Source organism: Callospermophilus lateralis, chromosome 2, assembly GCF_048772815.1.
Source record: "Callospermophilus lateralis isolate mCalLat2 chromosome 2, mCalLat2.hap1, whole genome shotgun sequence".
In the NCBI taxonomy this organism is placed as follows: domain Eukaryota; kingdom Metazoa; phylum Chordata; class Mammalia; order Rodentia; family Sciuridae; genus Callospermophilus; species Callospermophilus lateralis.
This window is the reverse complement of record NC_135306.1, coordinates 70,907,297-70,934,329: the sequence shown is the minus strand read 5'-3', so window position 1 is coordinate 70,934,329 and position 27,033 is coordinate 70,907,297.

Here is a 27,033-nt window from a genome sequence, read left to right as displayed (position 1 = left end):
TGGGAAAGTGTGTTCCTGGCATTAGAATGCACAGAACTGATTAACTGAGGGCATTTTGACTTTTTGTTGAAGAGACTAAGAGGTGGTCATGCTGGGCCACAGTCGCATTTGGCCACAGTAGAAATCAGCCCCGAGAACTGACGTCCAGCTTCTTGCATTTCACTCCACAGCAATCTGAAGCAAATGATAGAAAGATTTTTATACGGTGTTATATTCTTCAACTTCAGGAAGCTTCATCTAGAATCTCAGGGTTAACAGAGAATAGGTGGTTATTCTTGTTTGTTTTGGTGGCGGTGGGGGGTTATAGTCTTAATTAACTTATTTATTTTACAGTAGAATGCATTTTTACATACTGTACACAAATGGACACATCTTCTCATTCCTCTAACTGTACATGGTGTAGAGTCGCTCTAATAGTGTATTCATACATGTATATAGAATAATAATGTCTGTCTCATTCTACCATCCCCACAGCCCTCCCCTTCCCTGATTCCCCTCTACACAAACCAAATTTCCTTCATTCTTCCCTATCTCACATCCCACTGTGGATCAGCATCCACTTATCAGAGAAAACATTTGGCTTTTGTTTTGGGGGCATTGGTTTATTTCACTTAGCACTATCCTTACTTCCGTTCCACTCCTGCATATGCCATAATTTCATTCTTCTTTAAGGCTGAGTAATAGTCCATTGTGTATATGTACCACATTTTCTTTATCCACTCATCTGTTGAAAGGCATCTAGGTTGGTTCCATAGTTTACTATTGTGAATTGAGCTGCTCTAAACATTGATGTGGTTGTGTCACTGTAGTATGCTAACTTTAATTTCTCTGGGCATAAACCCAGGAGTGGGATAGCTGGGTCAAACAGTACTTTTGTGAATTGAACTGCTCTAAACATTGATGTGGCTGTGTCACTGTAGTATGCTAATTTTAATTTCTCTGGGCATAAACCCAGGAGTGGGATAGCTGGGTCAAACAGTGGTTACATCCCAAGTTTTCTGAGATATCTCCATACTGCTTTCCATAATGGTTGCACCAATTTACAGTCCCACCAACAGTGTATGAGTGAACCTTTTTCCCAAAATCCTCACCAACAATTATGAGTGCTTGTATTCTTGATAATTGCCGTTCTGACTGGAGTGAGATGAAATCTTAAGAGTAATTTAGATTTGCGTTTTTCTAACTGATAGAGATGATGAACATTTTTTTCATTTGTTGATCCAGTGTACATCTTCTTCTGAGATATGTCTGTTCAGTTCCTTGGCCCGTTTATTGATTGGGTTATTTGGTTTTTGGTGTTAGATTTTTTGAGTTCTTTATATATCCTGGAAATTAGTGCTGTATCTTAGGTGCATGTGGTAAAGATTTTTTCCCATTCTGTAGGCTCTAATGAAGAATATTTGGACAGAAAGTAGTAGAGTTGTCGTAATTAGCTGGACTTTGGAGTTAGAGGTGCATCTGTTTAAACTCTGGCTCTGATGCTAGAAGCTCAGTCATCTTGGATTAATTACTTATTCTTTCACTGACCGTTTTCTCATTTATTAAATGTGGATGGGAAATGTCTATATGGTTCTTATTTTGTTTATTTATTTATTTATTTATTTATTTTGAGAATAAATGCAGTAACAAGAAAGAGGTAAATATGGTGGGTATTCAATAATTACTCATTTTCCTCTTCCTGTTCTGCCTCCTCCACCACCCTTTTCCCCATTCTCTCTCTCTCTCTCTCTCTCTCTCTCTCTCTCTCTCTCTCCTGTTCCCTCCCTCTTTCTTTCTCTATATAAGGCTGGCACCCCACTAAGTGTGTGATCCATACAGTGAAAAAGGCAAAGTCTAGAAAAGGAGATTTTTGCGTGAACACATGAAATATGATGATTTATTGATCTCCTAGTGTTGGGTTTCAATTTAATAGGAAAATTTTAATCATGCAATGTTTCCTCCACTACAGGCTCAAGAGTAAGACATGAGTTTGCAGGGCTAAGCTTCCTCTTCTTTCTTAAGAACACTTGGATTTCCAATATCCACTTTTAGCAATGCAAAACCTGAATTACCTGAGAAGGTAGGTGCTCTGAAATTTGAGGGACAAAGGAACAGCCCAATTCTGGGAATAGCTGGACTCCCCAAGACTATGAGGGTGGTGGTCACATCAGTGGTGAGCACCTGCTTTCTCCTCTCCTGCTGCATCCCGGAGGTGGATGCCTAGAAATTCCACACTGACTATCATCCTGGAAAGCCACAGCCCCATCCTAGGAGCTGAGAAGGACAGAGAGGGAGTGTGTGCCAGTGCAGAGGAACTGCCCACCTCTAATGGATCAGGAGCATCATAGGAGCCACCACCATGGGCTTGCCCCACTGTGCCGATTGAGCAAGCAGGAGGTTTTGTCTGATCCACAGGGAGGAGAGGGGAAATGAAGGTTTTGAAAAACAAGTGATACTGTATGTTACACCAATGTTGGTTGGGGCAGACTGTAAGAAGGACAAGACAAAATTAATTAAATTAGAAAATTCAGAAATCCGACATGAATCCAACAGTTACGGACTCATTCTCAAATAACCATCACCCAATGTATCATGCACTGCACAGGCAGCATGCTCAAGGTATAATTGAAACCTATGAAATTTCCATCCAGCAATTTCCTGGGGTTTAATCTAATACTGTGGTTGCTCAGAGGAGGGCATGATCAAGGCAGATGGAAACATTGTGGCCCAGTCAATTAAGTCTGGTTTTGTGTTTTAACCTACAATATTTTTGAGAAATCTAAACTCTAAATGTGTTAAATTTTGGGATTGCCCACTTAACACTGATTCCTGGCTTCTCTAGAACAGAAGAATATTTGGAAACGAAGGGCCCATGTTATGACATGGCAAAATTTTGCTGAAGCTGAGTAGTGAACACCTCACTTTAGCACATGTTCTCCAGTTGGCCAGCCCCCCCAGCTCCCTATGGTCTCTAAGACTGAGGTCCAGGATCAGTAGCACCTTTTTTTCTTACACATGGCCCCCCTCATTCATTCATTTGCCTCTAGTGGGTACTCACCTCTGTGACTCCTGAAGCCATCAAGGAGAGCTCCTGAAGCCGACACTACAGGGAGACAAAGTGAAAACATGCTCAAAAGAAGGCCTGGCATTCTAACAGGCAGGATGCATGATGGTGTCTTTCGTGGCAGAGGGAACCTGGAGTGGGTAAGAAAAGAGAGCTGAGGAGACACCAGGGAGGAAGGAGGGGGCAAGACATGAAGAGCACTGTGTGTGATGCTGGGGCGCTTAGCTGTTGGGAGAGGTGATTGAAGCAATCAGAAGTGTTTTTGTTTGTTTGTTTGTTTTATGAGCTACACGTGACATTACAATGATCTTGGCAATTCACACATTAGAATCAATTGGGGTATAATTTCTCATTTTTCTGATTAAGTTTTTAAGCAGAAAAACGAAAAAACTGTCTGTAATTTAAACACATTGCTCTGTTGGTAACCAGACAGACGGACAGGAGCAGGAAGAGGATGGAGGTAGGGAAGCCGACTTGCAGGCTCTTGTTATATTCTTGTTCCAAAGGTGATGAAGATCTGGACTACTGGGCTTTTTGATTTTTTTTTTCATTTAAATGACAGGCAAGACATATATTCTGCCCACTTCCGCAGCTTCTCTTTCTTATTTTCAAAAACTCTTAAATATTAAGGACCTAGTTAACAATTGTGTCCAATGACCAAAATGTGCTGCAAGGGAGGAAATGGACCAGATAGAAAAACTGGAGCTGGGAATGTTGGAAAGGGTGTGGCAGGTAACTGTCAGCTAGCAACATGTCTCTTCTTTCTTAACTACCAGAGCTCTGATTCTGTTTGGCCTACAAAGTGCTCAGTCTCATCAGATGAATAAGACAGGCTTATATCCATCATGGCAATCTCATCTGTCTTATGTTGATTGGACAAGGAGTGGATTTGTAAGCTATTTTCAGCCGGGAAGGAGAAGTCCCAGGTCTCCTTGGAAAGATCTTCCTTCCTTTCCTTAAAAAAGGTACATGAGGATAATGTCTGTTTTCCTCCAGCACCCTTCCTCCCCCACCAAGACACCTAAAAAGTTTTATTGAAATAATAAAACACAGAAAAACCAGATTCTCATTTTAAAGTAAAAATGACAGTATCTTCCAGAACTTTTCTTGTACTACACCAAAAACAAACCAAGTTCCAGATCCAAAAGAAAACATGAACCTGCTAGCAAATTTTTATCATGGTTCTAAGCCCTAAATTTTTTTCTAAATTTCACATCGTACCTGTTTCAAGAATGAGTAGCATTTTTTAAAACTGATTAATATTCGTGAGAACTGAAGTTTCTTGAAACACATAAACACACCCTACTCAAACCCAGAGAAGATATACATTTGTTCATTAAACTTGCTTTAGATTACTTTTTTTTTTCCTCTTCACACACTAGCATCTTAAGCCAATGCTTGATCCATGCTGCAAAAATAGTATAAAATGGAAAGACCTGTTAATTCCCTAGGGAAATTTAAGGCAAAAGCAAAAGGCTTATGCTATAAAAGAATAATAAGATGCATTGGTCCACCACCCTTATTGTTGCTTTGGTCATTGCCATATGAGACAGAGCAAGCTGCAGGCATCGCATGCTTGTGAGGTCAAAGCCAGGAGAATTACAAGGACATTTATTTGTTCATTCAACAAATATTTATCAGGAATTTACTGTTGCCAGGTTTTCTAGGCTTTGGGGATGCACTAGTAAATAAAACAAACCGTCTTATGTTGCATATTCACCGAGAATCCTGGTAATGTTAAGCAGAAGGGATATTAGTGTCATTATTCAGATATTATTGTACATTCAATATTCTGTTACTTGTAGCCCAAAGCTTTCTAATGACATAAAAGGATTTTTAAACATTTTTTGTAGTTTTAGATGCAAAGCATGCCTTTATTTTTTATTTGTTTATTTTTATGTGGTGCTGAGGATCAAACCCAGCACCTCACATATGCTAGTCAAGAGCTCTGCCACTGAGCCAAAGTCCCAGCCCACATAAAAAACTTTTTAAATTATTACTACTATTAAGAGGTTAACGAAGCATCTAAACAAAGCTTTCTCAATCCCCAGCCTCAGAGGTTAATTTGCATCTATCCCTTTACCCGCAGGACTTAGCACCTCCATTCACCCACCATGCTCAAAAAAAAAAAAAAAATACAGGGTGCTTCCGCATAGTAATATGGACCAGAGAAAAGAAAGATGTGGAAAAGAAGGATAGAAAAGTGTCTTTTATCCACTCCAATCCCCCCCATCGAACTCCCTATAGAGAAGCAGCTTTTATAAATGAAAGCTGAAGTGTTATGATAAGAAGCTTAGAAGACATAATAACACATACACAATACACTGTGGCGCTTAGGTGCTAAATTGCTACCTAGAGAGGAAAGGAGCACGTCCCCAATCTCTGCATGGCACAGGGTGGCATCTGGCAGGAATCCCAGAGTGGTGGAGTAGGATGCTAGGAGACAGCATTCCCACTGTGGATCCTGGCCACAGCTGTGCTGAGGAACCACTACACAATGGTTGGTATTGATGGACTTTAATAATGATACAAAATTAGAATACATGTGAACTTGTTCCTGTGCTCAACTGAGACACCCTTGGTATTGCTGAAATTTATCATTGCCGATGAACTGAGATCCTGATATATGTCAGGAAGGACTGTCAGAAAGCTAAATTCAAGCCTTGTTATTGTTCCAGTGACGTCATTTGTACCCACTGGCCAGTATGCAATGAGGACTTTCAGGTTACCCTGCAATATTAAGATTAAGGGAAATGACTGTAGCTTTTCTTTCCTTCCTTATTTTCTAATTTACAGATTGATATTCTCTGTTCCTTATTTATTAACTCTCTCCCCCACAAAAATGTCCACATATTAATTATTTCAATTTTAGATTGCAAATAGCCAAATAGAACTAAACTTTCCACAGGAAAAGGAAATACTATTTCTTTTTTATTAGAAAGCATGGGGCAAAAGAAATTTAGATAAGAAGGATGCTATGAAAAATACAGGAAATACCTTTATGGTCAGAAGTTCATAAAGTTGGTTGGGTCAGAAACCCCTTTCAAAATCTGAGGACACTGTTGGCTTCTTTGCAGAAAAAGTTCATTTTCTTCTTTTAAAAATTTTTAATTTGTTCTTTTTAGTTATACATAACAGTAGAGTGTATTTTGATATACAATGTAAATACATTGAATAGAACTTCCCATCCTTGTGATTGTACGTGATGCGGAGTTACACTGGTTGTATGTTACATAAAGCTCATTTTCATCTGAAGCCCATCCTCTGTCCTCAAGCTTGGATACAGAGGGATCCTAGGTTAAAAGCTTTTGTGTGAGGTCTCCAGATTCTAGTACCCTTATGGGCATTAGAGCATGATGACGATGAAAGGAAGTCCATGACTTTACCTGCCTGCTGCTCAATTGTGCATCCTTGATCCTCATCAGAACTTGCAAAAGTAGATGAATTCAGAGCTGATAAGTCACCTTGACAATTAAGTGGTCCTGCCAACACAGTTGATAGTTTCATTCTCCACTGAGTACTTCTGAGAGCATCCTCTTCCAACAGAGCTGACCATCGTCATATTGAAGGGTTGGAAAGAGTGACTGACACCTTTTATTCATAGAAGAGTCCTAATGTAGCTATTGAGACAAAGGTCATCTTCCAACACCTCATAAATGTTATCCGAGTTCATTTGACAAGATCAGATGAGAGCAGGCAAGTTCAGGGTGGTATGGCCTTAGACTACCAGTTCATAACCTCATACACAGGAGCTGTATGAGGTTATGAAATATGACTCTCAGTTTGAAGGAGAGAAAACTAAGGTAAGATAACATAATCAAGGTCACAGGTGATAAGATATCTCAGCCCTATGCACTGTTTGTGCTTTAGCCCCACGGTATTTATGTGGGAAACCTTATCCCCTAGTGTGATGGTACTGGCAGGTTTGTGGGCCTTTGAGAGTGTCTCTGGCTCTGTGGGTTCTGTGCTCTCTACCAGAAGAACCAGTGTAATAAGAACAAGAACAAGGTTATTTTTTTTCTTTTTCCTGTGTGTGTGTATGTGTGTGTACGCACATGCAACCCAATTATACAAAATGATGGGCTTCATTGTGGTATTCTCAAACATATATAAAATCACAAATTGATCAGTTTGACTCTCCAATACCCCATCCAGCCTCCCCTCCTTTCTCACACCTGATATGCTCCCCCTATCCTAACGGTCTCAATATTACTTTCTTGGCATTCCTCCCCCCACCCAATTTTTCCCCTTCTAGCTTCCACATATAAAGGAAAACATGATCCCTTTCTCTCTGAATATGACTTATTTCACTGAAAATTATGATGTCCAGTTCCATCCATTTTCTTGCAAATGACATAATTTCATTCTTCTTTATGGATGAATAAAATTACATTGTGTATATATACCACATTTTCTTTATCTAGTCATCTGTGGATGGATACCTAGACTGGTTCTATAATATGACTATTATGAATTGTGCTATGATAAACACAGATATGCATCTATCTCTAAAGTATGCTGACTTTAATTCTTTTGAATAAATATCAATGAGTGGTAAGCTGGATCATAAGGTAAGTTCTATTTTTAGCTTTTGGAGGACATTCCCTTTTGATTTCCATAGTGGATGTATTAACTTACATTCCCACCACTGGGATATAAGAGATCATTTCCCCCCCACATCCTGGTCAGCATTTGCTGTTATTTGTATTCTTGATGATTGCCATTCTAATTGGAACAAGATGGAATCTCAGTTGAGTTTCAAACTGTAGTTTCTTGATGACTAAAGATATTGAATATTTTTTCATAGAATTGTTAGCCATTTGTACTTCTTCTTTTGAGAAGTGTCTGCTCGGTTTATTTGCCCATTTATTGATTGGGTTATTTGCTTTTTTAATGTTGAATTTTTTTGGTTCATTTTATAATCTGGATATTAATCCTCTGTCAGTAAAGCAGGGGGTGAAGACTCTTTCATTCTGTCAATTTTCTCTTCACTCTGTTAATTTTTTCCTTTGGTGTGCAGACATTTTTAATTTATGCCATCCCATTCACTGATTTTTTTTCTCTTATTCCTGAGCTATAGGGGTCCTATCCAGGAAGTCTTCACCTGTGTCTGTGTTGAAGTGTTTCCTTTATGTTTTCTAATAGTTGCAAAAGTTTATGATCTCATAATTAGTCTTTTTTAATTTTTTAATATTTATTCTGGGGTTGAGGCTCAGGGGTAGAGTGCTCGCCTAGCACGGGCAAAACCCTGGGTTCGATCCTCAGCACCACATTAAATTAAAGGTATTGTGTCCAACTACAACTAAAAAATTTAATTTTTTAAAAAAAATCTTTATTTTGTTTATTATTTTTATGTGGTGCTGAAGATCCAGCCCAGGGCCTCACATTTGCTTGACAAGTGCTCTGCCACTGAGCTACAACCCCAGCCCTCAAAATTAGTCTTTGATCCATTTTGACAAGTTAAGAAGTAGGATCTAGTTTCATTCTTCTATGTATGGATATTCAGTTTACCCAGCACCATGTATTAAAGAGGTGAACTTTTCTCCAATATCTGTTTTTATCATGTTTGTCAATATAATTTAAAATTGGTTACTGTGATGCCTTCAGCATTGTTCTTTTTGCTCATAATTGCTTTGGCTACTCTGGGTCTTGTGTTCCTCTGTACAAATTCTAGGGCTTTTTTTTCTAGTTATATGAGAAATATCATTGGTATCTTTTATTTTAATATCTATATTTTATTTTTACGTGGTGCCAGGGACTGAACCCAGTGCCTCACACATGCTAGGCAAGCGCTGTACCACTGAGCCACACCCCCTGCCCCTATAATTGGTATCTTGAGAGGGATTTCATTGAATATGTAGGTCAATTTTGGTAATATGACCATTTTAGCAATATTAATTCTGCCTATCTATGAACACAAGAATTTTTTTCTGTCTTATACTGTCTTTTCAACTTCTTTCTGTAGTGTTCTATAATTTTCATTGTAAAGGTCTCTTACCTCCATGGTTAGGTTTATTCCTAGGCTTCTAGTTTGTTGGCTTTTAGTTTTTGAATGTTGATTTTGTATCCTTCCACTCCAATATTTCTTTTTTATTAGCTCTAGAAAACTTCTGGTAGAATTTTAGGGTCTTCTAGGTATAGGATCATATCATTTGCAAATGGAGATAATCTGACTTCTTCCTTCCCTATTTATGTCCATTTTATTTATTTCTCTTGCTTAATTGCTCTGGCTAAAATTTTAGGCATTATATTGAGTACAAGTAGTGAGAGTGGACATCCTTGTCAGGATGACCCTCTATTAGGGGGCTTCTGTTCAAGCCAAAAGGAGGACAGCTCTGACAGGAAGTGTCAGACTGACCTGAATAAAGGAGGAAGGTGCACAGCTCCCATGGCCTCTGTGGGGCAGCCGTGGGCTTTAGTTGCACCTGTGCTCTTTTTCATCCGGAGTCTTTGTCTTAAGTCTGCCGTCTTAGGGTCCGATTAGGCCGGGGCATCTTAGTATGCTGATAAGGTAAAAGTAATCATGATTGCTCCAATGACCGTTCTACTCTTGGGTTATGTGTTTGTCCCTCACCATCTGGGATTTGCCTCTTATCATCAGGGAGAGTTCCTCGTGCTATTTTCAGAGCAGGGCAGATTATTGTCTTGAGTGGCCTTATCTTGATGATTTTGCTTTGTCTGACTCTCAACTTTTTTTTAGTATTTCCACTGATCCCACAGTCTCAAAAGCTGCACTGATTTCTTAGTCTCCCTTCCACAGGTGTGATATTCTAATTTATAATCTTGGAGAGTGGTCCACTTTATTTAACCCCTAAGTTTCTGTATATGCGTTAGTTGGAATGTCCACTCCTTTTTGAGAGATTTAATTTCCCTCTTAAGAGGTCCTATTCTTCAAGTGGGGAGGTCCCTGACTGCCTTAGGAAGTAATTAGATTTAGGTGAGCCCATGAGGGTGGAGTCGCAATGATAGGACTGCTACCTTATGGGGAAGAAGAGACACCAAAGCTTCCTTTCTTTGCCATGTGAAGATACAGTGAGAAGGAAGCATCTGCCAGCCAGGAAGAGAAGATGCAACTGGCCCTGAATCTGCTGACACCTTGATCCTGGACTTGTCAGCCTCCAGAACGGTGAGAAATAAAGCTCTGCTGGGCTGGGGATGTGGCTCAGGCGGTAGTGCGCTCGCCTGGCATGCGTGCAGCCCGGGTTCGATCCTCAGCACCACATACAAACAAAGATGTTGTGTCCACCGAAAACTAAAAAAAAATAAATATTAAAAAAAATTCTCTCCCTCTCTCACTCTCTCTTTAAAAAAAAAGAAAGAAAAAGAAAAGAAAAAAAAAAAAAAGCTCTGCTGCTCAGCCATCCAGTCTACAGTATTTTGTTATAACAGCCTGAACCAAGAAACCCAAGATGGCAGAGCTTATGTTTTTAATTTCTATGCTTTTTTGCATTCCAACAAAAATAAATGTTACACTTCATAATCTTAGTTCCCTCTGTCAACCCCAAATTAAACACATTAATAAAAACCACAAATACTTGTAAGTCCCTTGAAACGCTTTCAATTAAATAAGACTGGATTTTGAAAGGCATTAAAATGTCCTGACATAGAAAAGAAAAAAGATGTCTTTTCACTTAATTGTTAAAATCCCCCCATTTATCTCCTGCCCACATAATTCTCAACTAATAATAGCCTATTTCACTCAGTGTCATCGAAGAAGAATACCCAATGCTATAATCCACATATGTGTTATTTTGTTGCACATGCTTGCAAACTATAATTAGCAGATATCTTCTTCAAACATCAAGTCAAACATTTTTTGAGGCTTTTTTCTTTGCTTGCTTACAGAAAATTCAGGAGAAAAACATTTTTTAAAAGGCAAAAAAAAAAAACCTGTTCTATCTTATATCACGATTTGACTTTGAATCTATCATTATACTTGCTTATCCTTTTAAAATCATGTCTGAAAAGGTGTGACTTCAAGCACAGAATATATCCATCATGATATAAACATCAAAGAAAACACATTCAAAGCAGATGACAGCAATGAGGGTCACATTAGAAGTCTCTGAAAAAAGAACTCGTTGAATTTAAAGTGTGAAAATAATTGGTGACTCTAAAAGTCCTTTACTTATTGATGAATGTGGAAACACAACTGCAGGGGTTTATAAAAATTCTAGCACCTCCATTCTGTAGTGGTTAAGCAGATTGAGGTGAATCTATATGTACGAAGTTAGAAATATATCTATGAGAAAATCAAGTTGCCCACAATATGAATAGCATGATTTCACATTTGCAAAAGTAAAATTTTCAGTGTATAGAAATATATAGAGGAACTCTAGATAGGGCAGAGGAGTGGGAGGGGAACGGAGGGGCAGGGGGTTTAGCAATGACGATGGAATATGATGGACATCATTATCAAAGGACATGTATGAAGACATGAATTGGTGTGAACATACTTTATATAGAGAGATATGAAAAATCGTGCTCTATATGTGTAATAGGAATTGTGATGCATTCCACTGTCATGTATTTAAAAAATAAAAGCAATTTAAAAAAAGAAATGTGTGTAGATAAAGATACCCATATTTGTATATTTGTAAATGCATGAGAGAAATGTCTAAAAGGACACATACCAGAAACATTTTAGGACCTGTTATTAGTCCGTTTTTTTATCACTATGACCGAAATACCTAATAAGAACGACGTAGAGGATGAGAAGTCTCATTCGGCTCACAGGTTCCGAGGTCTCTACCCGTGCATGGCTGATTCCATTGCTCTGGGCCTGAGATGAGTCAAAACATCATGGCCGAAGAGTATGGCAGAGGAAAGCTGCTCAGCTTATGGATTCCAGAACGATCTACTTCCTCCCACGGGGTGCCACATCCAGGGGTCCATTTGGTGACTGATTAGGTCAGAACCCTCATGATTTGATCATTTTCCCAAAGCCCCACCTCTGAGCCTTTAGAGGACAGTCTAGATTCAACCCTAACATGCCCTGAGTCACACCCATTCAACCTGTCTCCAGTTCAGTCACAGCTGTGGAGGACAGTTCCACACAAGCGCTAACTCCTGGTGATGTTCTCCCACCATAAAAGCATAGCTGCAGTCTTTTCGTATTCTGCCTCGAGGGCTTCTCCAGTGAGCCCGCACATCTTTGCAAACAAGAGCCACCTAGGACAAGTGAGTGAATGACCCTAGGTACAGCACTCAGCCATCAGGGAATAAGCCACTGCCACCTTCCAACGGTCAGTTCTAGGAATCATCGTGTACACTTTTTTTGTATGGTGATGGTGGTGATGGTAAAAAATACACAACACAATGTACTGTTGTAATCATTTTTAAGTATAAAATCCATTGGTATTAAATACCTCGACCATGCCATACAATCACCACCACTCCACATGTCCAGAACTTCATCACCCCAACATGAACTCTATGTTAATATTGATCCACCCCATTCTCCCTGTCCTCAGTCCCTGGGAACCTCCATTCTACCTCCTTTTCTTATGAATTGGACCATTCTAGGCAACTCATGTAAGTGGAATTCTTCAATATTTGTCCTTTTGTCTCTGGCTTAAGGCAGAAGGCTATCGTTTGAAATGTACCCTGAAGTCCCACCTGTTAAAGCAAGGTAGTGGAGCCTTTAGAAAGTGGTACCTCCTGGGAGGAAGGTAGATCATTCGGGGAATATCTTCAAAGGGGATTGTTGGATCCCAATCGTTTCCTTTCTCTTTTTGCTTCCTGGCTGCCATGAGGGGAGCAGCTTCCCCTGCTGTATGCTCCCACCATGATGTACTGCCTAACCACAGGCCCAAAAACAATGGGCCAACCCACCAGGGACTGAAGCCTCCAAAACTGTGAGGAGAAAGAAACCTTTGCCTCTTTATAAGTTGACTATCTCCAGTATTTTGTTACAGTAACAGAAAGCTAACACATTTATTTTTCTTTAAGTGTTCAAATGTTTCAAGGTGTGTTACAATATATGTAGGCATTGTATTCCTTTTTTTAAGACTGAATAATATTTCATTATGTGTGTATACCACTTTTATATATGCATTTAGCTGTCGTTGGACATTAGGACTGTTTCCATCTTTAAACTATTGTGAACAAAACTGTTATGAACATTGGTGTACAAGTACCTACTTACATCCCTGTTTGCAATTCTTTGGGGTATACACCTAGGAGTGAAAATGCTGGATAATATGGTAATTTAATTTAACTTTTTGAATCAAATTGTATGCTTATATGTCCTGATAGAATCAAACCTCAGAACCTCAATAATATGTTCATATATAGTCATCTCCTTTCCTGTCTCCCCCCTTCCTATAATGCCTCATGTAGCTTAACTGCACCTAAGACCATTGTTTGGAGCTCTTTTAGGGGGAACCCAAGCTAGGACAACATCCACTTGTATGAGTAATTATCTCTGGGAGCTAGGATTGGAGAGGGGGAGACATTTGTTTTTTAAATTTGTTTATAATTATATCACTTTTGTCTCCTCAAGTTATTATGGTCATAAAAAAAAGTCACAGAGTGCAGTGTTACTCTATTCTAGTAGAACATACATGAATGGCTGCTCCCAAACCATATGAATCATAGACAGATCATTCTTCCCACTTTGTGCTCTTAGAACGAGTTACAGTGCTTAAAGATTGATTTTTTAAAAAATTCTTGATCTGAGATTATGCTTGTGTCCTTAAGACTGGATCCCTGGGGGCTCTTTCCTAACTTATATCAAACTTTCAGTTTTAATTACCCTCATAACAACCCATTTTGCAGGTGAGTAAAGTGAAGTATAGTTTCACTAATTGTAACAGGTGCAAATAAGGAGACAGAAACACTAAAAGGTTAAGTGACTTGACCCATGGGCACTCAGATAAGTGACAGAGGGCTTTGGGGTTGACATTCTTCAACACTATTTTGTTTGGTTTCTTAAGAACAGTGTTCAGTTCTGTGAACACCCTAGACTGTCCCTGCACTTTTTCTGAAATTCTTGTTTTCTACTCTTCTGGCAGGAAAATGTCTACTCCTCCTTTGGACTCAACATGGGAGGTGAAGACTTCCTGGCTCCCCATGTAGATCTATGTTCTATCTTCCCTACTTCCAGGGCTATCTACTGACATTGACAATAGTTATTTCATATTATTTCTGTTTCTTTTTATGTTTGTCTCATTTAATTGTCATAAAAATGGAGAAGAGGAACTTATTCAAAATACAGATTCCCCAGCCACGCTCACAGTTTTAACACTTTGAGAACCACTGCCCAAGGCCAGGGATTGGCAAATTTTTCAGGGTCAGAGAGTAAACAGTTTAAGCTTTATGGACTATGTGGTCTCTGTCACAATGACCCAACTTTGCTGTTAGTAGGAAATCAATCATAAATAATGCATAAATGAATAAGTATGGCTTGCCCTATTATGGTTTGGATGTGAAGTATCCACCAAAAACTCACATGTGAGAGAATGTAAGAAGGTTCAGAGGAGAAATGATTGGGTTTGAGAGCCTTAACCTAATCAGCGAATTGATTCCTGATGGGATTAACTGAGTGGTTACTGGAGGCACAGGTGGGGTGTGGCTGGAGGAGGTGGTTGTGGGGTCTGTATTTTATATCTGGATGGTGGAGATAGCACTCTCTCTCTCTCTCTCTCTGCTTCCTGATCATGATGTGAGCTGCTTCCCTCTGTCCGTGATGTTCAGTCTCACCTTGAGCCCACAGAAATGGAGCCACCCTTCTATGGATTAAGACCTCTGAAACCATGAGGCCTCAAATAAATTCTTCCTCCTCTATAATTATGCCAGTTGGGTCCTTTAGTCACAGTAGAGAAAAAGCTGACTAAAACATGTGCCAATAAAACTTTATGAATACTAAAATTTAAATTTCATATGATTTTCTTGGATCCTGAAATGCTGTTCTTTCAATTTTTCCCCAAACATTTAACAATAAAAACCTCCTTTAAAAAATTTTAAAAACTTCTTTAGCTCAGAGACCTTGTAAAAAAGGGGAGTGGGTTAAATTTTGTCCATTAAGTCATAATCTACTGACACTTGTCCTAGATTATAGATTGTAGTACTGTATTCTTAGTATTTACTTGTGTGAAAATAATTACAAACTGAATTCATTCATTCCTTATAATGTAGGTTTTTATCTTTAAAAGTACCTTCATTTTTAAATTTTAACTTGTTTGCTTGTTTGTTTGTTTGTTTGTTTTACTCCTGCAAATCTTTACTCTCCTTAAGGTCTGATTGCTGATCAGGAAAATAAACTGTTAGGCAAGAATCAGTGAGTGGTTCCAAACTATGTTCCTTTAACCCTAGAGGTCCTCACCCAGGAGTCAGTGTAAAGAGTGAGGGATAGAATGGTGGCATTGGTGGGGATCAGTGTCCCCTCATACTTACATCAACCAAAATAGCTTTACTATTATATATATTTATATATATATGGTTTCCAAGACAGAGTGATTTCAAAGAAAAGGATGTGTTTTTTTTTTTTCATTGTATTTTGTTCTGAAACCGTTATCTATGTAATTAGTGTAATTAGAATGAATAAGGAATAAAAACTAGAAAGGAAGTATCTGAGTTATTGTTTGCTGCAGATGTGATTGTATATCTGGGAAACTTAGGAAAATAGACTAAAAAACTATTACAAACAATAAGAAAAATCCGTAAAATGGATGAAATTATTTTTTCTGTATTGAGAAAAAATCAATTAGAACAATTAAAAAATATATACCCACGGGTAAACTGAAAAATAAAAATACAAAATTTATGCGAAGAAAACTTTCCAATATTACTTAAAATCAAAGATTCAACATCATAAAGTATTTTTTATTATATTACTCATTAACATCATTTTTTTTTGCATGAAACAAGCAGATTCTGAATTGTATTGGAAAAATAAGCAAGCCAGAATAGTTGGGGAAATTCTGACAAACTTTAAATGAATAATTCTGATGAATTAAATGAAAATCGGATTAATGATAAAGGTAAATGAACCTATGTTGTATTTTCAAATACATATAAATTTATGTGTAATTAACCAACTTGACAGAGGTGCCTGAAAAGAGGGCTCAGTGGAACAGAATGAATAGTCCAGAAATAGATTGAGATACACAGAGGAATTGAGAATATGATAAAGGTGGCATTTTAATTCAGAGTAGAAAAGATGGGCTATTCTAATAAACTACAATGGTACAACTGATTAACCACCTGGCAGAAGAAATATTGGATTTCTTCCTTATTTCTAATAACAAAATAAATCCCAGACAGGTAAAAAGTTAAGCCTAAAAATTAAAATATAAATGTACTAGAAGAAAATATAGAATTTTTTATAATATTGGAGCAGGCAAGAAACAAAACCTACGTGATATATAAAAAAGCCAGCTGACACACTTAAAACAGGTAAAATGCACATGTCAGCAGAGAAGAAAAAGAGACTGAATTAAGCTAAAAGTCAAGGGACAAACCCAGAGAAAATGCTTACAGCACATATGACAGAAAAGAAGATAATTTTCTTTATATATAAGATATCAAATCAATAAGAAAACATACATTTCAATAGAAAAAGCATCAAATATAACATAAACAGAATTCATAGAACAAAATTACAAAGGGCTTTTAAAGTGATTAAGATGGTAACTATATGTAAAATGGCATAGAAATAATGTTTCATTACCAGAGAAGCAAAAAATAAAATATTTATAGCATACCATAAGGCTAGAATGTTGGGGAATGGGCAATATCACATATATCTGGAGGACATATATAGTATGGAACCTTCTGGAGGCAATTTGATAATAGCTACAAAAATTTAGATACAGCGAAACCCTCTGGAAATACATCCCACAGATTTGTTTGCATGTGTAAGCAAACTTAGAATGATAACTATCATATCATATTTATAGTACAAAATGCTGAAACATAATTAAATGTCATTAGTAGGATTTTAGCTATGGTGAATCACATTAGTGCAAAACTCTGCAGGCATTGAAAACAAATAGGATAAATCTATATCAACAGATATGGAATGATCCTCTAAACATTTTATATAGAAAAATCAAGCAATAAATGGTGAAGTATAACTTGAAAGTTTTTAGATGCTTAGGAAAAAAAAAAAGAAGTGAATAGGGGCTGGAACTGTAGCTCTGTGGTAGAATATTCACCTCACATGTGTGAGGCACTGGGTTCAATCCTCAGCACCACATAAAAATAAATAAATGAAATACTGATATGGTGTCTATCCACAACTTAAAAAAAAATTTAAGGAGTGAATATATGTGTACACATGTGCATGCAAATTTTATACAGAACATCTCTTGAAGGCCACACTAAATATCTGGCAACAGTGGTTCCCTAGAAGAAGGTGGGCTCAAGGCAGCAATTTGTCCCCCATTATCCACTCTGCACTTACTCCTTTATGGAACCCACATTTAGCTAATTCTATGGCCACCTATAATAAAAATTATTTCCCCGCTTTCTTGACAAACAGATGTGGCCAGTTTTGAGTCCTGAAAATTGGGCACATGTCTTTCTCCTCCCCCTATTTTTCCCGCTGGCCAGACGGTGGACTTGATTCTTGGAACTTAAGCAACCTATTTGGAGCAAGAGAGAAAACTCATATTCTGACAATGACAGCCTTGGATTAGTTTTTGTGGGAGAGAAATAAATGTCTGGATTGTTTAAATCAATCTGTAGGGGTTTGTAACATTCATAGTTAAAGCAGGACAGGGGACAGACTCCTGTTGCTGAGTCCATGACAGAACAAGGAGGGTTTTGCGAAATTCTAAATAGAGAGCTATTTTCCTTTTTCTTAAGTTCCTCGGCTTTCCAGGGGAAGTTGGGGCCATCATCATCCTCTAAGATTATCACAGTTTCGGATATATTATTCATTGAAAAAACCTAAAAGCCCACATGATAGACCAAATACTTTCTTATGGAGTGCTCTGGTTAAGAGGCTATGGAAAGAAGAGTGGACGGGTATGCAATGGGCAAAGAAGATTCCCCACCTTTGAAGTCTCGGATTCTTCCTAATTACAAATATTCTGAGGCTGAGACTGAGGCTTTCATGCCATCATAAATTAAGCTGCTTATTGCTGGATCATGCGTAGCTGGAGTCATTTCAATGCCCTGCTAGGAGAAGCAGCTATTTTATTTAATTTTGGATGTGCTGACAAGATTGCCAAACATCGACAAGAACCCAGGAACATTCTCAAACAGAAGGCATGATACACAACGACGATGTCAAGTCTCTCTGCCATCAGTTTTGATGTAGGGGCATGGTTTTAAGAGAATCAAGGAAAGAAAGTGAATTAGGGAATGCTGACCAGGATGCTGGGGCACAGGACTCCCTTCCACTTTCCTAGTGGGTTAGAATGAATTCTTTTCGTGTTCTTATTATAGGCTACTGGTCTTCAATCATAGCTGAACAACAGAATCACCCCGAGAGACTTTTATTTAACATAAATTCTCAGACTCCATATATTAAAAATTCTGACTCAACAAATATAACATAAATTCTCAGACTCCATATATTAAAAATTCTGACTCAACAAATCTATTAGAGTCTTAATTTCTATACTTTTTCAAAAAGTTGCTCTGGTAGCTGGGCCCATTGGTGCACTCCTGTTATCACAGTGAATAGAGAGAATGAGACAGGAGGAACAGGCTTGGCAATATAGCAAGACCCTCAGCAACTTTTTATTTTGAGACCCTGTCTCAAAATAAAAAATAAAAAGGACTGAAGATGTGCCTCAGTGGAGAAGCACCCCTGGGTTCAATCCCCAGTACCAAAAATAAAAGTTGCTCTGGTGATTTGGAGAGCTGAAACCTGGGATAGATCAATTCAGTTTGGGGGAGTAGGGTACTGGTGATTTATCCCAGGTGTGCTTTACCACAGAGCTACATCCTTAGTCCTTAGTCCTTAGTCCGTTTTACTTTTTATTTTGAATCTAACTACGTTGCTAAGGATCTTGCTAAGTTGTTGAGGCTGCCTCAGCCTCCCAAGTGGCTATGATTACAGGTGCATACCACCTTGCCCAGTGATTCAATATTTGTAAATGGCCATTTTGTGCTAATACATGGTGAGGCACAAGGTGATATGCAGTTTGGTCTCTTGGCTATAGGTTAAGATGCTCTGTGTATCTCTAGTATTGCCTTGTCCACAACCTCAGAAACAATGCACTCACTTCCTTTTTTTCTTTTGCTTTTTTTCCCCTCCAGTTAAGCATTATCATTCCTTTCATATTTCTCTACGTGTATTGTCTAAGAAGACAACAACCGATAAGTAGAAAAACAGGACTTACCATCAATGCAGTAAGTATCATGGCTTCTTGCTGTTGGGTGGGGTCATTGATGTCCATCAGCTTATGATGTTCAGGAAATGGCAGGTGTCTGCAGCAGCTGGGATACTCTTGCCCAACTAGACACTGGGTGAAGATGCTGAAGATGCCCCACCTTTGAAGTCTGGAGGCAACACTCATTTTATTCCATGCCAGTGACACACCTGGGGAGGGGCTTCAAGGACAGTCTACCTGAAGCAGCAAGAAAGGGATGTGACCTATAGAAAACCTAAGATAATAACACAGGGGATTAGAAGTAATCTGTCTTTTGTTATCACCACAAGCTGGTGATTCTAAACACCATCAGTGATAAAATACTCCTTACTGGGGGAAAAAATCTTCTATTGGTGTAAGTTTCTAAAAACCAGTGGTTTTCAAAGTGTGTTCTTGAATCAGTAGCACCAGCATCACCTGGAAACTTGATAGAAAGCGGGATTCCTGGGCCCCACCTAGACTGAGCCAGAAACTTGGTGGAATGGGAGTGCACTCAGCAATCTTTTTAATGAGCCCCCAATTGATTCTGATATGTACTAAAGTGTAAGAATCAGTATTCTAAATAAATGCTGTGGCTACTATTGAACTTTTAGTAATAATATGTGTTCAATGAGCACATTGTTCTTACTATTCCTTTCATAAACATTGTGTTCTACATGGACTTTCTTTAGCAAATGCCCAGCATAGGCCAACCCAAGTGCATGTATTCATTTCAAGAGGAAATTCCTAAGCACCTGGGATTGTAACAACTTGCTTCAGGACAGTACATGTCTCAGATCTCCATGGAACTATGTGTCAAAAGTAAATAGCAAATATTATTTCACTCACATTCACTGTGCTTATAAAAATGAAGAGATCAAACTTAAGTTATTTCAACTTCAGCCATTCCATTTGAATTCTTGTTTTTTATTTGTGTTTAAAATGTAAAACAGTAAAAGGTGTGAACTGTGTTGGGCAGTATTTTTTGTCTGGCAAGCTTAAACAGATTTTAGCTTATATGTAACATATTTGTTTAATTTCTTTATTATTATGGAAAATATTTTTATCATTGTTACGGTTTGGAATGAGATGTCTCCTAACAGTTCCTGTGTTAATGCAGAAATGTTCAGAGGTGAAATGACTGGATTGTGAGAGTTGTAACCTGATTAGTCCATCCTAGATTGAATAGACTAACTAACTGGGTGGTAACCGTAGATAGTTGGGGCATGGCTGGAATAGGTAGGTCATTGGAGGTGTGCCCTGGATGAATTCATCTTCCCTGTAGCCCTATTCCCGCTTCCCCCTCTGCTTCCTGGCCCCACCGTTGGGCAGGTCATTTTTCTCCTCTGGGCCCACCTCCCATGATATGCTGCCTCACTTTGGGCCCAGAGCAATGGAGTTAGACCACCATGGACTGAACCTCTGAAACCATGAGCCCTAAATAAATTTTTTCTCCTCTAAGTTATTCTTATTAGGTATTTTGGTCACAGAGAGGCAAAGCTGACTTTAAAAATCATACAGAAAAAAAATAAAAAAAATAAAAATCATAAAGAGGAGAGGGTTGCTTAAAAAAAAGATTCTTAGAGTTGGGACATAGCTCAGTGGCAAAGCCACTGGGTTGGATCCCAGTTCCAAAAAAGAAAAGACAAAACAAATTTTAAAAAGATTCTCTCTGGGTAGGTACAATGCTGTCTATTCTGTGGCTTGCCATTGTTGCTCAAATCACAGCCCGTCTTGGTGGCAGGGTCCCAGAAGCTTCCAGCATCAGCTATCTGCTGTGTCTAAACAGCTCCTCATTAGTTCCTGCCTAGGTCACCGATTTAGACTTCCTTCTCCTCAATAAAATAAAACTATGTTTTCCCTTGGCAGATTACCTAGCTTGGAGCTATCTCAGTTCAGCACAAAAGGTTTTCTTGATCCCAATGAACCTGAAAGAAAATTCTTTATGTGCAAATTAAGCCACCTTCCAGAAAATTCTTTATATGCAAATTGAGCCACCTCTGTACCTTTTCCAAGTGACCAGCACTGCATATCAATATTTGAACAATATTTGCTCTCCCCCATTTTTAAACGAAGAACCTATATTTACATAACTGAAAAAGACCACTGTATGGTTCTTCAAATGGCTACGGGACTCTTCCCCAGACACGAGAGAGGCAGGCTTTCTAAGAATTCAACAGTAATTACATGAATATTCATCTAATAGGTATTATATGCTATATAGAAGGTGCACACATGTCACTGCGGATTGAGTTGAATTAGTGTTCCCCCAAAAGGTATATTCAAATCCCAGGCTTCATTACCTGTGCGTGTGATCAGATTTAGACATATAGGATCATAGCACATATGGTCAAATTAAGATGAGATGCTGGATTAAGGTGGGACCTAATTCAGTGTCTGGCATCCTTATAAGAAGAGAGAAATGTGAACACAGACATGGAAGGAGGCCATGTGAAGCTGGGCAAAGCTTGGAGTGATGTAGCTGCAAGCCAAGGGATGCCATGCATTGCTGACAGCCAGCATCAAGGAGAAAGGGAAGCCAGGAGCCTCCTCAGGGGCCTTCAGAGAGAAGATGGCCCACCAAGTCTTCATTCCAGACTCCCAACCTCCAGAAAATAATTTTGTTTTCTTAATCCATCTAATTTGTAGTAATTTGTTATGGCAGATTGAAGAAACTAAAGACACAGGTTAAATAGAGCTTTCAAAAACCAGCTATAAACAGTATCGATTAAGTGAGCGGCAAAGACACTATCTACTATGCTCTGCCACCTTGGAGGAAGTCTAATGCTGTTCCTGAAGCCATATGTGCAAATTCACATGTAAAGTTTGATTTGCTTGATTAGACCATCAAACAAATCAAGGAAATGTGTTTTTTTATACCTCTTCTTCCACAGAGAGTATCTTTGATCACCTCGATTAGAAAGTCAGTTACATCTAAGTCAGCCCTAATGGTCATAGCAAAGATTTTTCTAGCAAGTCTTCTCAAAGAAAAATTACTGATATTTTCTGTTACTCACTAAAAGAAATAGATATTAACAACACCATGAAAGCCTGATCCTTGAAAGAAAAATAATTGATAAACTGAACTTCATTAAAATTAATTTTTTTCTGGGTAAAGAACAAAGCTGGAATCATCACAATACTGTGTTTCCACACATAGTATAAGGTTATCATGACCAAAACAGCATGGCTCTGGCATAAGAACAAACACACAGACCACTGGAACAGAGAACAGATAATTCTGAAATAAATCCATGTGTTGCAGGTGTTTTAGTCAGCTTTTTCACCTCTGTGACCAAAAGACCTGACAAAAGCAAGTTTAGAGGAGGAAAAGTTTATTTGGGAACTCACGGTTTCAGAAGTCTCCATCATAAATAGCCAACTCCATGAACCTGGCAATATATCTAATTGGTAGAATAATCAGGCAGAGAGGCATAACAGTAAAGGACTTTAAGATCCACAGTAACTGTGGATTCCTAGGGTTGTACATTAGAGATATATCCTAAAGATCAAAAGAGCTGCAAAAAAAAAAAAAGTAAATAGTTTTCAGGAATCATTTGGTGGTGGTAGTACCCATATTGTTATTTATGGCCATGTACATTGCATGGGAAAAATCAAATGTCTAATTAAGCTGGTGTCATATAGAGTAATGAGATCTTATATGTGTGTGTCATTGTTAGGAGATGCAGATATATAACTAATGAGGTTAAATAATAACCAAGTCATAATGTGGTGTTGAAAGTATAAATATGTATTTATGATACTTTTATCTTAGAAACAAAAAATAAACAAATATCCCCTAACTCTAAACACTAAAAAGACAAAAAAATCAACAACTAACCCTATAGCAATGAGCTACCTAGTGTCCAGATTTCCGTCTCTGAATATTTCCCTCTCACGGCAACCAAGACTCTCTGGGGAAATGGTGACTTCTGGGTCTAAGACATAGAATGCAAAAGACTGACTGGAACATCTTGTTATTCAAAAAAATCCAGGAAGCTATTAAGACATCAAGGCTGTGTCAAAAGTACTCAGGAGCCAACCTAAATAGTCTCTGCTGGGCTAGAAAAAGAAACTTGAGCATCAATAAGTAAAGTAACTTCAAAGGATTAAAGTACTTCAAAGATGTTTAAAACCATGATTTTATAATTATACTAAAAATAAAACGGTTGTGTTTGGAAGATACCAGAAAAACATCTATTTGAAATCTGATAAAGGGAAAGATTATTTTAGTCCAACAGCAAACTGTGGGCCTTATTTGGATTACAACTGAAAACATTGTAATAAGTACTTTTTAAATAGAATAATTAGTTCAATGTGATGGTATTGATAAATTATTATAAACTTATTTACATGTAATGATAATGGGGCAGTGGAAACATTAAAAGTCCTTATTTTATAGCAAGACATATATATATTAGAATATTTACAGAAGAAATTATCTGATTGATGTTCAGGATTTACATCAAAATAATCTCAATGAAGGGGGAGTTGAAGATATAGCAGAGAAGAGCTTGACCACATATTAATAATATTTGAAGGTGAGCGATAAAGACATTGGGTTAATATACTATAATTTCTTTTATGTGTTCATAACTTCCTAAAATGAAAATTTTTGAACATCTATATTTATTAAGGAGTGAGATGAAACCCAATTGGTAAAATAATAGTATTCTATAACTCCCTTCTGCTACTCTAATTTTCTCCCTAAGTTATCATTCTTTTTGGTGGGGAACTCTTACACATCTTGGTACACTTCTACCTTAGCACAGTGACTGGCTTATAGTAGTCATTCAATAAATATTTACTTGAGCCAGGAATGGTGGTGCACACCTGTAATCCCAGCCACTAGGGAGGCTGAGGCAGGAAGATTACAAGTTCAAAGCCAACCTCAGCAACTCAGCAAGCCTGTAAACAACTTAGAGAGACCCTAAATAAATAAGGACTGGGGATATGGCTCAGTGGTTTAGTTTCCCTGGGTTCAATCCCCAGTACCAAATAAATAAATATTTACCAAATGTTAATAACCACTTTTGGCATCAATATCAAATACTTTTACTCTTGGCCGATATGCTAGATACCTTAAAAGTTAAAAGGCTTCTGATTTTGTTCAGAATTGTTGGCCATAAAATAGTTCTGGGCAATCTACATAACCATGTAGGTGTTTCCATACCAAGTCCCCCCCAGTTGCTGTGTACCAAACCTCGGTTATTAATGGGTTTTTCTGCTCAAGTATCCTTTCTCTCATGTGCCTCTCAGAAATAAGTGAAATTTTAGTGTCTTCTCTCTTCTTGCTATGACTTGGGCCAAATACTATGCTTCTGAAAATTTTGCTCCTGACTCACTGAATTTGAGCACTGCCTACTACTTGGAGTTTAGTGGGAGGTAAGAGGAAAATCCAACAAAATTTACCTGGGAAACAGAACCTAGGTGCTAAATGATTAAGCTATTTATGTGTTCTAGAATTTTAAAAGAAAACTTTGACATCACTTTTACAACCTGGGAATGTTCTCCGTTTGATAGGTACCTGCAATGGGATGCTGACCATCTAAATTCAGAAAAAAAAAATATCACATATGGGAAGAATGATTTGAATTTCCATCTACCTGAAGGTGAATCTCACTAACATGAAATACTTATAAGAAATGGCAGAATGGAGGTTTTATAAATGCATCTCCTGTGTGCAACAAATGAGTCTGCAGAATGGAGAAAGTGACAGACCATCACTGAACATTTTAACTGATCTAGTGACTTCTAGATACCAAAAATATTGGAAGACCAAGCAGTTCTCTTTCCAAGATACTCTTGGCCACCGAATAGATGTTCTTGTAGAAGACATCTGCTTGTAGGTGATGACTGAGAAATGGGATAAGAATATATCATAAATCTTCTGTCCCCGGTTCCTTACTTTGCCAGTCATTACTAGTACATGTGGGTGTTAATTTGGTAGCTGTCCCAGATTTCATAAAAGCAAGAGATGGCTTTCGGTTAAAAATGGCAACTTGAGGATGCATTTAACTACCATTTATTCCATCCAAGTTTTCTTTTGAAATAACCTATAGATATTATAAACAGGGAACCTCTATAGCAAAGCTAGTAATTGAAAAAAGAAGGAAACTTTGCAAAAACACCATAATGATGGGACCATGAAGAAAAGGTCTGTCACTTCCAGGTTTCTAGGTAGTCTGGAAATTAAATGTAAAAAGATCTCAGCAAAATCCAACTCTGTGCTTCAGTGTGGCAGGAAAGGCTGGAGGTAACTGTAGGAAAGGGGCACATATGAGTGGGCCCTGCCTCTAACTAGCACACTGCATGCTTTAGCTACAAGGGACTGAGATCTTGGGGTCTTCCCAGATAACTTACACTGACCATTAGCACAGCACCAGTAATCCAGCAAAGAGGCTGCTGATAACCCTCTCCAAATAAAGGGAACTCTGCCAGAAAAACAACCTGCGCCTAATAGAAGAAAAAGTAGGCCCAAATCTCCACCATGTTGGCTTCGGAATTGACTTCCTTAACAAGACACCTAAAGCACAAGAAGTAAAACTAGTTCCATCCATTTTTCAAAAGGAACTCTTGGGCACAGGAGACATACAATTGCTTTCTTCCTTCTGCCCTGAGGATACTGGATTTCTGAACTGGAAAATCAAAAATAAATAAGTTGAAATGTTTCCCCCTTTTCTTTTTCTTGATTGGCCTGGAACTCCAAATCCACCCAGTCTCTAAAAGAACTTAAACAGCTAATGTTGGACAAGTCCCACCCTCCCTCTTTAATTCAGTAAATGATGGGAAATAAGATATTACAAGTAAAAAAGGCACCAATCTGAGTAAGGATCTTCAATCTTTCTATATTATCTTCAATAATCCCATATGAAATTTAGAAATACTCTGATTAATTGAGGAGGTTCTGCATATTGGACATTAGAATGTGTCATCATCAATAGAAAATCTGAAATAAGAAAAGAGGGGAAAAAAACCCACAAAATCTGATTGTCAATTTTCAAACAAACCCATACATTAGAATCCAAGTCCCAAATAATCATTCTAAAATTTAGGGCAAAAAAGATAAAAAAATAAAAACAGATAGTTTTAAGTTAAAAGAACAGATAAGGGTTATGAAGAATAAATCTAGTGGTCAATCTATGTATTATAAAACTGCCAAGTTAGTTTAAAAGAGGTAATTATGTAACATTTATATATTGGTAAACATAAAAATATTTGGTAAATTAACCTAATAGCTAGATTATAAGTGACCAAACATACAGAAAAACTACTAGAAAGCCTAAACATGAAAATATTTTTAAAAAGCAGAATTACCAATCTATAACCACAGATTTATTTAAATATTTATTTTAAAATTCTTTGTGTACATATACCACATATTCTTTATCCATTCATCTGTTGACAGGAGCCTAGGTTGGTTCCATAACTTGGCTATTGTGAATTGTGCTGCTATAATCATTACTGGGGCTGCATCTCTAATAGTATGCTGATATTAGATCTTTTGACTATATACAGAGGAGGGGGATAGCTGGTCATATAGTGGTTCCATTGCTAGTTTTTTGAGGACTCTTCACACTGCTTTCCAGAATGATTGCTCTAATTTTCTGTCCCACCAACAATGTGTAAGTGTACCTATTTCCCCACATCATTATCAATATTTACTAATATTGTGTTCTCTTT